This window comes from Meleagris gallopavo, chromosome 1, assembly GCF_000146605.3.
Source record: "Meleagris gallopavo isolate NT-WF06-2002-E0010 breed Aviagen turkey brand Nicholas breeding stock chromosome 1, Turkey_5.1, whole genome shotgun sequence".
Classification (NCBI taxonomy): Eukaryota; Metazoa; Chordata; class Aves; order Galliformes; family Phasianidae; genus Meleagris; species Meleagris gallopavo.
This window is the reverse complement of record NC_015011.2, coordinates 182,701,664-182,714,458: the sequence shown is the minus strand read 5'-3', so window position 1 is coordinate 182,714,458 and position 12,795 is coordinate 182,701,664. Positions and strand designations below refer to the sequence as shown.

General features: G+C 39.9%; 1 protein-coding gene across 1 annotated transcript in view; it reads left to right on the top strand.

The window, feature by feature from the left end:
• The window catches only part of EMSY (EMSY transcriptional repressor, BRCA2 interacting), a 92,166-nt gene that overhangs the window by 879 nt on the left and 78,492 nt on the right, over positions 1 to 12,795 (top strand). The gene's annotated exons all lie outside the window — the stretch shown is intronic.

The window sequence follows — 12,795 nt, the reverse complement described above, 5'->3', positions numbered from 1 at the left end:
TTTGGTCAGAGGGAAATTGTACATTAGTTTTTGAGCTGGGAGGATGTTATGGTCCTACATTTGTTTTGTTACCCTGTTTTTGTTCTTATCAGAGACTTCTGTTGCTCACCTGGGTGGGTCTGGTACAAGTCATCCCCTGTTTATTGCCCAGTTAATTCCATTACAAATTTCAGTTGCTCAAGTCTCAGTTCTACTTTACGCCTCGTTGTCCTGGGAGCTGAACAAGCAGAATGGGTTTAGTTTGAGTCAGTCCTAGAAAATGGCAGATAGCTAATTATCTGTTAGCTTCTTGTCTCTGAATATATTTACTTTTATCATTGACAAAAAAAGTAGAGAAAGAAAGAAAGTAGGATGTTACTTCAGGCCTGTTATTTTTTTGTTTTGTTCTTCAGGCCAGTGAAAGGATTATTATTACACTTTGCCAGGCTTCAGAGGATCTCTCTTAGGAAAAAGGTTCAGAAACTACATATTTTTTTCCCTTTTGCTCTTCCCCTGTATTTTCTCATGGGGTTAGCTGATCACCCCACGGGTGTGGTAGGAAGAAGCAAGACTGATAACTATGCATACCAGAACACATATTCAGAATAATATTCTAATATTTGGACAGTTGAATTGGAACCATATGTATCTTCATAGAACTGAAAGCCAAAGAAGAAAGTTTCTCTTGGGTTTTATGTTCTATTGGCAAATAATGAATAATTTCAATTGAAAAAAATAATAATAATGAAGTGCTACTTCAGGGCTGTCCTTACAAATGCCCTTTCTTCTCTAATGGAATTATCCCAATACTGTGGACATTCAAGAATGCAGATGGTGAGATTTCTTTGTTTATGTATCTTCATGATGGGCCAGAGAGCATGTAAAAGTCCTGGTAGGAAATGGCAATGAAATCACAGCTACATTCCCTAGAGAGGATGCATTTGAGATGCCTCAATCTTTAAGCACCCAGACAGAGATACTGGCCACAGGAAGAGTGCATCTGTCATCTATAAAGTAAGAGTTTGTCATGCTTGAGACTTGGCATTTCAAATCAAAGGCAGCTTGATTGCCAATTTAAAATTTATAGCACATAGAGATGGAGAGGAATGATTAAAGAAAGGACTGTATGTTCTGCATGAGAAATTGTGCCACATTTTACATGCATCCACAGTCATCAGCTCACACTCAGAGGAGGTCTCAGTGTTCCTGTTGTCAGGACCTTTAGCCATGACCTGATCCAACATGAAGCAGCCAAAGCAAAGAGAAGAGCAGCATGCAGGTGATTTTTTCACAAATGCTCCCATTTTCTTCAGTTAGTTCTTCAGAGCATAATAAATGGGATAATAAGTGGTGTCAGGACATTTGGATTTTGTGTCCCATTCCTCTCATTATGGGAAGTGTTGACTCTTGGCTGAGTTGAGCACTCTGTTATTAAGACAGTGTTTTCAACTCAGCTGGCTGAGGAAACGGTCCTGCCCCTGGGCAAGCCTTCAGAAAATGTTATGAGCATTCATGCAATGCAAGCATCCCATCTACAGAGCTGAGATACATGCTGAAGTTGTTGTTGGTGATGGGGAGTCAGGGAGATCTCCCTGCTCACTCCTGCTGCTGATTCTCTTCTTTTTGTTCAGACAGGCCACATCCAAAAGACACTTCCAGTGGGATAGCTGTGATTTCCATACACTGGAAGTCAATCCAGAACATAGATGCAAAGTATATGTAGCCTACAGGCCACCAGCAGTGGCTCCATGTCAGTGTTTATTTCAGTCCCATGTAAGCCATGCTTGGACATTCATGTCAAAGTTTCTGAGACAGAAAAGCTTTTTCTTCCAAGCACTAAGTTCATAGATTTATGTCCTCTTGATAAAGCTGATAATCATCTGAAGCAAAGGGGCGTCCACCAGAAAACAGCCCAGCTAGCTTTGGGACCTCTGAGACCAGCTTAGCTGGATACAGCTGGGTAGTATGGGAGAAAGGGACAGCCGTAGTTTAGATTACATTCCTTAACCCTCTGAAAATTCTGCTAGAAAATACACTCCAAACTTGACATCTTTGAAGATGGAAGATTTACGTCTATGACTAACTTCATGATATCTCATTTCTTCTCTTTTGCTGATACTATTAGGATGTTTTTCAGAGAGAACCTGTGAGAAACTGAGATCTAGTTCTCCGCAAAGTGTTGAGATCACAGGGCATGTGATGTTTTTCCTTTTTTTTTTCCTCCTGATTTCAAAGCAGAGGGAGAAGACAAGCAATGGAGGGGGAGGTTAGTAATGAAGTTATTTTGCACACATGCACACAGACACTTCAGATCTCAGTGATGCAAACCAGATGTTCACTGTCTGACTCTTAGGAAGACACTAATTTAACTCATCCAGAATTGCAGAAAATATGGAGGCTTCTATCTAAGTTTTGCCAACAATAGTGTTTAGATATTTCTGGTAGGAGCTATTCACTTACATCCAATAGAGTTGGTAGAAGTTAAAATTTCTTTGGTTGAAATATTGTTCCTTACTCAATCAAAATTTCTGAGGCTCCATTAGTATTTTGAGAAGAATTTCACTGAAAATTCTTCATTCTGTGGTAACAGTTTCCATTTTCTCCTTTTGTGGCTCCAGTTCTGAAATTTAACTCCATTTTAATCAGCCTGACGTCCTCAGTGTAAAACTAATGAAATTTCCACCAGTCTCATAACCCTGCTTATAACTTCAGTGACCTCTCAGCTGGAAGCTGCTGATGTGTGCTTCGTTGTTCTTATATTGTTCATTAGGGTCCCTACTTCCCTCTACTTCTGGGTTTGGTGGTGTGTTTTTGACACGCAACTCATCTGGTATCTGTTAAATGCTTGGCTGTACACAATTTGACTAGGAGGATGACAGCTCCAAATTACAATTCCAGTGATAAATTTCAAGCGTATAAATATTATGGTTCATTTCAGGACTCCCAGATTTGCTCTCATCATCTTCCAATAACCGATAACAAAATCATAACAAAATCTTGTCAGCTGAAGTGAACCAAAAGCTGAGTTTCAACTTAAGCACGTGTCTACAACTCTGGTTTTAAATTAATTTTCTGCTCTTTGGTTACCAAACGGTCATCATGTTGCTCTTCAGAAACAGATCACTGTCTGTTTAACACTTTGGTGTTGCTGAGACATTTTTAGGTGCAATTTGTCTCATCTGGTTTTAATGTACATGTAGTAGAGATGTCCTAAGGAGATCTAGTTGTCCAAGTTAATTTACGGTCCATAGAGACAAAGAGACATTTTGAAGACTCAATTTCTTGTTTTCCATATCTTTTTGAAGTAGAAGGTGGTTTTTACCTTATCACTGTGTGTTCTTCTTTGTGTATTCTTTTTTATATTGATATAATTAGCTCAGCTCATAACTGACATCTGCACTGGACCTCACCTTTTCTACCTCTATGAAAAATTCAAATTAAATTCAAAGTTCTAATGAGTTACTTTGAGATTGAGTGACATCCTCTCTGCTCCTTGAGGAGCAGCTACCACCATTTGTCTTCCCACTCTAGCTGAAGTTTCTCTTATGTTTTAAGCAATTGCAATTGCTATCTTGAATTACAACTCCCTGCCTATTTGCAACCTTTGTGCCACTAATTTTATTAAACAGCTCTAAAATCTGCCTGTAACTTCAAGGGAAGTTTCAATCTGTTCCTGCCTTCCTGAGGGAAGGTTGGAAAGAGGCATTTCCAGGCAGCCTTCATGCTTGGAGTGGTGTAATGAAGACTGGATGAAGATGGCTTAAGAAGAACTTTACTTGCACTCCTTTCCCAAGCTGCAGGTATGCTGCCATTGCAAATGCCTGGTCTAGCATTAGGTATGGAGGTTGGCCCTGCCTTTTGGGAGGGAGGGGCAGGAGGGTTGAAGCTTGATGATCCTTGAGGTCCCTTCCAATCCAAGCCATTCTATGATTCTATGATTCCATGATTCTGCGATCCTATGAGCTGTACAGCACTGATATATCTCCATGTGAGCATATCAATAATTTATGGGAAACGTTTTCCTGGATAGCTAGAAATATAAGAAGAATGATTAAAAAGGTTGAAATGTGAAGACTGGCACAGAGAGGATTAAGGAGGTTCATAAGATAGAGGTCAGTTGAGATATCAACATAAAAGGAAATGAGGGTTCACTTACTGAGCCAAGAGGAAATAGTACAAATGGGATAAGGCCCAAAAGAAAAAGTCAGCCTGGCTTTCAGGAAACAGGATGCATTTTTTGGATGCCCAGAGTGAGGATTAAATAAACAGTTCATTTTTAGATAAAATGCTGAATCATGTGAGATAATCACAATAAAATATAGAAGAGAGCCCTGGCCTGGCAGCTGGGTGCCACGGTCCTCTCTCTGACATCTTCCTCTGTTTGATAACCTTTAGAATCCTACTTCTTGTCTTTTCTCTTTCAATTCTCATCTCATCAAGCTGTAATGACTTCAGAAAGAGACTTCTGGGAACTGCTTTATATTTTACAGTGCCTACTCACATGGACTTGCTTTAAGACTGCTACTTCAATGGCATTAGCAAATAGTCTCCACCATGGGTCAGGTTTGCTTAGTGTAATGCTGTTTTAGCTAACGAAGCTCTCCTCGGTGGTTTACGCAGAATTCAGAAGACATGAGGTGTTGCTCCAAGGATAAGAGGTTACACTACTACCTCAGCTAGCAAACAGAAAATGTACTGGGAGGACAATGTGCTCAAGGAAAATGTTCTTCCTTTTAACTCAAGATGTCCTTAAAGCAATCATGGAAGACATGAAAGAGTCACAGAATCATAGAATCATTTGAGTTGGAAAGGATCTTTAAAGGCCACATGATCCAACTCCCATGCAATTAACAGGGACACCTACAGCCTAATCTTGAATGTCTCCAGTGACAGGACATCCACCACATCTCTAGGTAACCTGTCCCAGTGCTTTAACACCCTTATCATAAATACATTTTTCCTTATATCCAGTCTAAATTTCCCCTCCTTAAGTTTGAAACCATTCCCCTTTGTCCTATCACAACAGACCATGCTGGTCTGCCCCTTCTTTCTCATAGACATCATTTAGATACCAAAAGGATGGATCAAAGTCAATCTTTGCTCTCAGGTAACTTGAAGACATAGCTCCTTCTCTGAAACAAGAGTGCCCTTACAGCATACTAAAGGACATCCCAGCACCACATCCCCTACTGCTGTTTTGTGGGAAGAGTAGCATGAGTGTATATACCTGGCCAGATCCTGAAGAGGAGATGGAGAGACATATTGTTTAGGAACTCCATTTCTGAAGTAATTTGAACGTTGAAAGGTTGATACAAAGACTTATGCTATATTTTTCACACCACTATCATAAGCCACTATGGACTGCTACTACTGGGATCACAGTCAAATGCAATTTTAGGGATCTTTAGTGCTAGTGAGGAGCTAATTGGAAGGTTTTGGCATTACACTAATGCCAGATGTAACAATAAAATACTTAAGCATGATGTGGAATTTAGTGTGTAAACACTGGAAGCTTGTTTTTCCTACTTCTTTGAGATCTGTATTGAGCTTATAGCACATAATTAAAAGAAAATTCCTGGTGAACTGAGAAATTTTAGAAATTAATTTAAACTGAAATAAGAGAAGGATGAGTTAATAGCAGTAAATATGACAGTGTTTTCTCCCTCTCTCAGCAGCACTTTCTGCTGCGAACTCTGCCTCCAAAATACCTGGTGAGAGATTCCCTGGCAGGGATGAACAAGGCAAAGTGTTTCCAAGCTAATGAGCTCCAAGAGATAAGCCAGGAACTTGTTTGGCAAGGAGATGACTCCTTTCTTTTTCCTTCCCAAGGAGGATTTGGAGTAGCACTATTGGGTAACTGCAAGTCACAGAAAATATTTGCTCTTTGGGAAATGAAGCTGAGAGTCTCAATTCTGGCAGAAAATCTCAATAATCCTCAGAGAATATGGAACACAAAAGGGAAATACCATTGGCTCCACAGTTTGAAGCAAAAATAAAAACTTCCTCCACTATCATTTTGCTTTAAGCAGCATTTGTAGGCTTAAACATAAAATTTGTGTACAGTCTTTCAGCTCTGAATTTCTCCACACATGTTATTTCTGATTTTTCACAGTCTTCAAAGAGCAGAAAGGACAAAAGTTCATGTTTCCTTTGGTTTGTGCACATGTATAACCTGCTGGCAGAGTTGCAATGATATTGAGCACTGCATTGTAAAGAGATGTGATCAAATTGGATCCTGCTATGCCAGATGCAGATGTAAGTAGTGATAGTCTTTCTCCCATGAATAGTATAAATGATTTAACATACCAATTAGACAAATGAATACATGTATTATGGAGTGAGAGGCAATAAGATGATTATAAAATATAATTGACTGTAGATCATCTATTGAAAGGCCATCCAATGCTAAATGCAGTTTTTGTTGACTAGTAGGAAAGCTGTTCCATAGACCAAACTGGAAACTGGACTTTGAGTCCTGAGCTTGGTTCATGATGGCAAGCCACAGGATGAGTTATTGTCAATTAAAATTAAACAATTATCAGTATTTTTAAGCACAAGAAAAAATTATTTGTTAATCTCCAAACTTATTCTGAATTTTGGGAAAGTTTTCTGGATAGTTTTAAGAGGAAGCTTGGGGCAAGGATGAAGGCAATGATGAGAATCCAATTGCACAACCTCCCTGCCAAGATAGGATAGTCTGATGCTTTGGACAGAGTGAGAAAATGAAGGGGTTTGATCAGGATTTGAGATTGGAGATGCACCTTTTGCTTTGTCCAGCGGTCTCAAGATGTATTGCATTTTGTGCTAGAACTGTCCCCGGGTGCTCCAGCCCATCAAGGGGATGTCCTTCCCTTGCTCTGTGAATTTAATTGCAGCAGATTTTATTTTATTTTTCATGACTTTTGGAATCAAATATGAAATACGTGATACAAAGTACAAAGGAAATGCTTGAAACTAATAAAACCAGTATATAACCCTCCCAGTTCTTCTATCCTGAGAACTTCAAAATACACTGGTTGGCTCAAATTGATCCCACAGAAATAACTAGGAGAGAGTACAGCACAAACATCTTGCATTGGGAATAACATTCATAAAGCAGGGAAGGGAAGTTGAATCCATTCCCATCTTCATGCTGGTTTTGGAGGAAGGTCACTACAAACTCAAGAATGAGATGGAGCAGTGTGTCCTTGCTTCTGAAATTCTTGAGTTCTCTAGGGTTTCAAACAGGATAAACATTTTGGCCCAGGGCATGAACTACCAGCATGCTTTTCCCAAGAAGGAACAAACTGTAAGTTGTAATCTTGTAAGATCTGAACATTCCTTATTAAACTTTTTTTTTTTTTAATTAATGATAGCACTAATTAAAGTATCCATTATTAACAACATAAACAATAAAACAGGAAAAAATGTATTTATTGTATGTAGCTTGTTCCATCAAGGAGGACATTTACATCAAAACTGAATGGTTTTTTTTGCAAATACTGTTTCATACATATAAAAAGTTGTCCACATGAGCCCGTTCCCTGCACGATGCTGGCAACAAGGCTGAAAAACCAATCTGGTCCATACTGGACTATTAATTTGTGAATTAAACTCAATTTTGACAATGTGACTAAAAAAGGAGTGGGGAGCAAGTATCACCAAACTGTAAGTAGACATTTGTCCTTTTTCTGTAGCTTGTTCTAGTCCTCTTAGTTGAGCAAGCAGAGACATGCTCTTCTAGACAAAGTGGAGTTGGCCCAATTGCTTGAAACTTTTGTTCAACAGAGCTAATAAAACTCTGACAAAAAGTAGGGCAATTATTTGAAGGTGAAATTCTATAGAAACATCAGCTCCTGGCATTGCCAGTGAAGTCCATGTTCTAACAGTAGGTGTCTTCCAAGTAAAACTTCCACAAGAACACACTGTCCTATAAGGAACAGAGGAGAACAAGCTGTGATAGCAAAGAGAAGTAGATCTGAAGAAGAGCACAACACAATGGGCTTCCTCTTGGCAGTAGGCAGTGTCTGGGATTTCAGGGAACTAAAAAAGCAAATGAGTCAGACAGGCCTGGGCTGTTGGGGTCAATTTGTGCTCAACACCCCCATTCTTGGCAATCCCACAGAAGAGCTTCTGGAGGGTTCTGCTGACCTCTTTGGGGGTGAATTGGTATAAATGGGAGTAAAGCTTGACCTGCGTGTTTCTGATATGTCTTCTCTTGTAATGAGGCAAATTAGGACTTAAAGCCAAGAATAATTAAATATTCTGGATTGAATCCTACAGCCATCTGGTTTCCAAATGTGAAAGCACTGCCTCTACCTTGGCTCACAGAAGCAATTCACATGCTAGACCCTCAGGGCCACCATTCAAGCTCCCTGTAATTATTATTATTTTTTGTCAAGTAGGAGCCACCAATCAGTTTTCATCAGAATTATTTGCCTTGGTTATTTACATGTATACCACATCTTCAGTTAACTAGTTTATATCCACCAAGGAATGCAGAGCAGCATGCCACTGTTTGTATACATAGCTAATTTTTTAACCAACTTTGTCCTCTTTTTGAAAGCTAGGACGTCGTTCTCAAAATAAGCTTTGCCTGTATGTCTATTTCAGGGAGGCCGGTAATTTGGGTTCTGTTCAGCTTCTCTGCTATGTCACACCCCAGATTCGGGAGTATGGAAGACTTTGTTTTGGGACATTCCCATGTGATTGCTGGCTAATGTTAGCTGTTTCTCCACTGACCAAGCCACTGGGTTGGTTTTGAGGTCTGAGCTATGTGTGTGCAAGAGGGCTATGTGGTAGGCCACCTCATATCAAGATCTGAAGTGGTTTGAGATCAAAGAAAATGGTGTTGCTTGTAATAACTTGGAGAAGGATCTGAGGGCATTTGCTGGAAGCGAGCCTGTGAGGAGTATGAGTCCCACGTATTTGGCTTTCTTCTTATTTTTGCTTCTTCCTCATCAATGCTGTAAGTGTTAATAGATTGCTTAGTGCCAGCTGAACTTGATAAACCTGTTAAATAAGGTTGCAGGATGATAAAGCCATGTGTCTGGAACAGCTGAGTCAGATCCCGTAACAGAGGAGAGATCATTGTTTTGCTTTGGGTGGAGCTAGCAGCTGCTGCTGTGCCTGTTGAAGATCTAGGAACTTAGTAACCATCTAAATGCTTCAGAGACATGGAGAAGGCCTGAATTCTGATACCACGTGGCCAAGACTCCATAGGAGAGAATTACAGATCTGAAAGGCTGCCTCTTCCTGTTGATGATGGCACGCTAAAGTTGCGTCCTCATGTGAGACAGGGTGGGCCAAAGTTATCAGTGGGGCTGAGGGTTTGTGCTCCGATGGCTTTGCCTGGGTGTCTGCAGACGCAGGCTTCAAGTGATGCTCCCACATTGTCTGAGGCTGTGCTCCTGGGAGCATACTCCTTGTGGTTGTCCTCTTTCATTTTCCAGAAGACCAATCTGGTTAAGCAACCTTGGCCTCATGCTCAGCCTATGAAGTCTTGCTTATTTGTGGGACGGAATCAGCAGGGAATGAAGGACAGCACTGTATCTTCTCTGATACCTCTGCACAGTCAGATGAGGAGCTGCCCTTAGTATCTTTTCCAAGGGGAAACAGACCTGTAGGACTAGCACAAGGATTGTATCTCGTGCAAAGAGTGGACTATGAACAAGCCATTGAGATTTTGCACAGGAAAAGAAATATATGTAATAGACATTATATATATATATATATGTGTGTGTGTGTGTGTGTGTGTGTATTATGTTGACTGGTTGTCCATTCAAGATTAAAATAAGATATTATTGATGTAAAAATGATATGAGAATGTACTGACACTAAACAACACATACCTTCCACATAAAGCAAATTTAAATGTTGAAACTATATTTGCACATGAATAACATCATCAGTTTTCAGAGGTAATGTTCAGAAATAAATGAACAGGAGAAACAAGCCTTTCCATATTCTGCTACTTCTGTTCTCATTCCGTGCTCGTTTTCACAGAATGCCACAGAATCACAGAATGTCAGGGATTGGAAAGGACCTCAGAAGGTCATCTAGTCCAATCCCAAATTTCTTGATGAACTGTAGGTTCTGGGAAGTAATGTTCTTGAAAACATACAGTTGGACAATCTTATCAGAGCCCTAAAAATCACAATCAGTATTTTACAGATGACACAAAGGTTGTGAAAAAGGAAGTTTTTCACCCAGAGGGTGGTGAGGCACTGGAACAGGTTGCCCAAGGAGGTTGTGGATGCCCCATCCCTTGAGGCATTCAAGGCCAGGCTGGATGTGGCTCTGGGCAGCCTGGTTTGCTGGTTAGTGACCCTGCACATAGCAGGTCATCGTGGTCCTTTTCAAGCCAGGCTGTTCTATGATTCTGTGAAAGAGGCAGAAATGAAAGGGGATAATTTGTAATATAGGAAAATGTAAAATCATACTCAAAGGATCAAAATTGAAAGTTGTGTTTACAAAGATGAGGAAGATTATGGAAAGCAGAAAGCCTGGAGGTGTCTGCTCAGATGAACATGACAATCTGATGACATTTCAGAGTGCATAAGGTGAGGGGAACTTTGCTCTATTTGTGTTCTCACACACTTTCACACAGAATGGCTAAAGATGGAAGGCATGTTTGGAGCTTGTCTTATCCAGCCTCTGCTCAAACAGAACCACCAAGAGCCAATTGCTCATTGGAGATGTTCCAAAGTCCAAATGGCTTTTGGATGTTTCCAGTGACGGACGTTCCACAGTCTCTCCAGGTAACAATTCTTGTACATAGAATCATGAAATCATAAAATCATTAAGATTGGAAAAACCACTGAGATTATATAGTCCAGTCATCAACGCCATCACCACCATGCTCACTAATGACGTCCCTACACTAGCTGACATTTATAAATGACTTTTACTAGCATGAGGTACCCATTTACATTTAAATGTATACATTTAAAAGCAAACAAAAGTAGAAAAGTTTTGGAGAAAAGAATCAAGAAAAATTGAGATATTAAAGAACTTGCCTTGTAGCAAACATCACAAGGTGCTCAGGCTATGTCATGGTCAAAGCTACAGGAAAAAAATGGCTCAACCAAATCCTTACAGTACTTATTTCAGAAGCTGATTTAGGAATTTTTTCAGTCTCAGAGGCAAAAGCAGAATGAGCAGAATTAAGTATATTCAGATTTAAAACAGGCATTGGAATAGCTAGGAGGAGTGTTTGTGGTTGAATTTCCATTACAATTTCCCTTCCATTTTCTAAGTCACCCAAGTACATTGTTCTCTATTTTAAACATGAATTAAAGAAGCCAAACAGCCTATTACGCAAGAAGTCAGACAAGATGATCACCATGGTCTCCTCTGGTCTTCCAGTCTATGACTAATGTGTCAGGTGTTTGTTCTCTCATTCTCTCTGGGGGCGAAGGGGATGCTTTTTGTTTTGAAAGAACTATTCGTTGGTTTTCTTTTTCCTTTTTTTTTTCTTTTTTTTTTAAGTATACATGTTCCTTTGTCCTTGATTTTGAGAAAGGAGGTAGAAATGTGTGTTGTATTTGGAACAGAGATCTGCAATATTTGAGGAGGCTCTTTGTTCCTGTGGGAGCTTTTTCCCATTGAGGTCCCTGAGAACACTTTGTCACTATTTTGGTAGAAATTTTCATGGATCCAGAAGAGTTTTTCCAGTCTTAGAGCTGTGGATGATCTTTTGCCAAAGCTTTTAAACTCTTATGGAGCAAGGTTATGACACTGAGCTGCAAGAAACTACTGTGTACAGGGTAGGCAATGCATCTGTGTCTGATGTGACTTGCTGTGGTCTTTAGGGATTGCAGAAAGATAACCAACTTCTGGTTTGGAAGACCTGTGTGGATCCTCTGCTCATCCACAGCCTTCCTTTCACAGAAAATGTGTAACATTTGATTCAGCAACGCTGGGATAGTGTTGGCCCTACCGACTATGTCAAAGGTTGAAAGTTGGGTGTCCAAGGCTTCTGAGTCACATTTAAAGCATTAAGATCCCTCATAATATCACTTGAAATCAGCCAAAGATAACTATTGCACCCTCAGACATCCAACATGTGAGTAATCAAAATTATTTTTAAGAGGAAAAATATTTATCTGGGACAACAGCTTTTATTCTGATTTAAAAATGTAATCTCTGGACAATGTGAAAGGGAGAGCACAGTGCCAGCTTTGTTGTTGATTTCTTCTGCAAACTAGTTAATTTATACCCAATTAATGAAGCACTAAAAAAGAGGAGGGATGTATAGCTTTGTAAATATATAGCTGTATACTAAATATACTACGTATTGACTAAATCATTGTCTCCATTCTACTTGTCAGCAGAACAGAGTACTGAACAATGGAGGAGAGTTTGTTATTTTATGTATAAAGAGATGAGGCATTGCATGCACTAAAGAAGTCTGGTGCACTCTGAAATCAATAGAGACTTAGGTGTGTAAGCATTTTTTTAGATTTGACCACAACAAACTGGTCCAAAGTCACAGAAGAAGGAATAGAGCCCTTGTTCGTTCATCTCAGTCTGTGAACAGCTGCTGGACTGCTTTTCTTAATAAGAGCTCTCTGTTATGGAAAACTTGTAATTTATCTGAACCAGAGCACAGAAGTTAACAAATCTGATGTTGGAATAAGCCTGTTGGACAGGCTGAGAGAGCTGGGGCTGTGCAGCCTGGAGAAGAGAAGGCTCCTGGGAGATCCTTCAGTATCTAAACAGGGAGGGGGAGGAGGGAAGCTGTAAGAAAAAAAGATGACAGAGTTTTTAATAGAGTCTGCTGTGATAGGACAGAGGAAATAGTTACAAACTAAAGGAGGGGAGATTTAGGGTGGA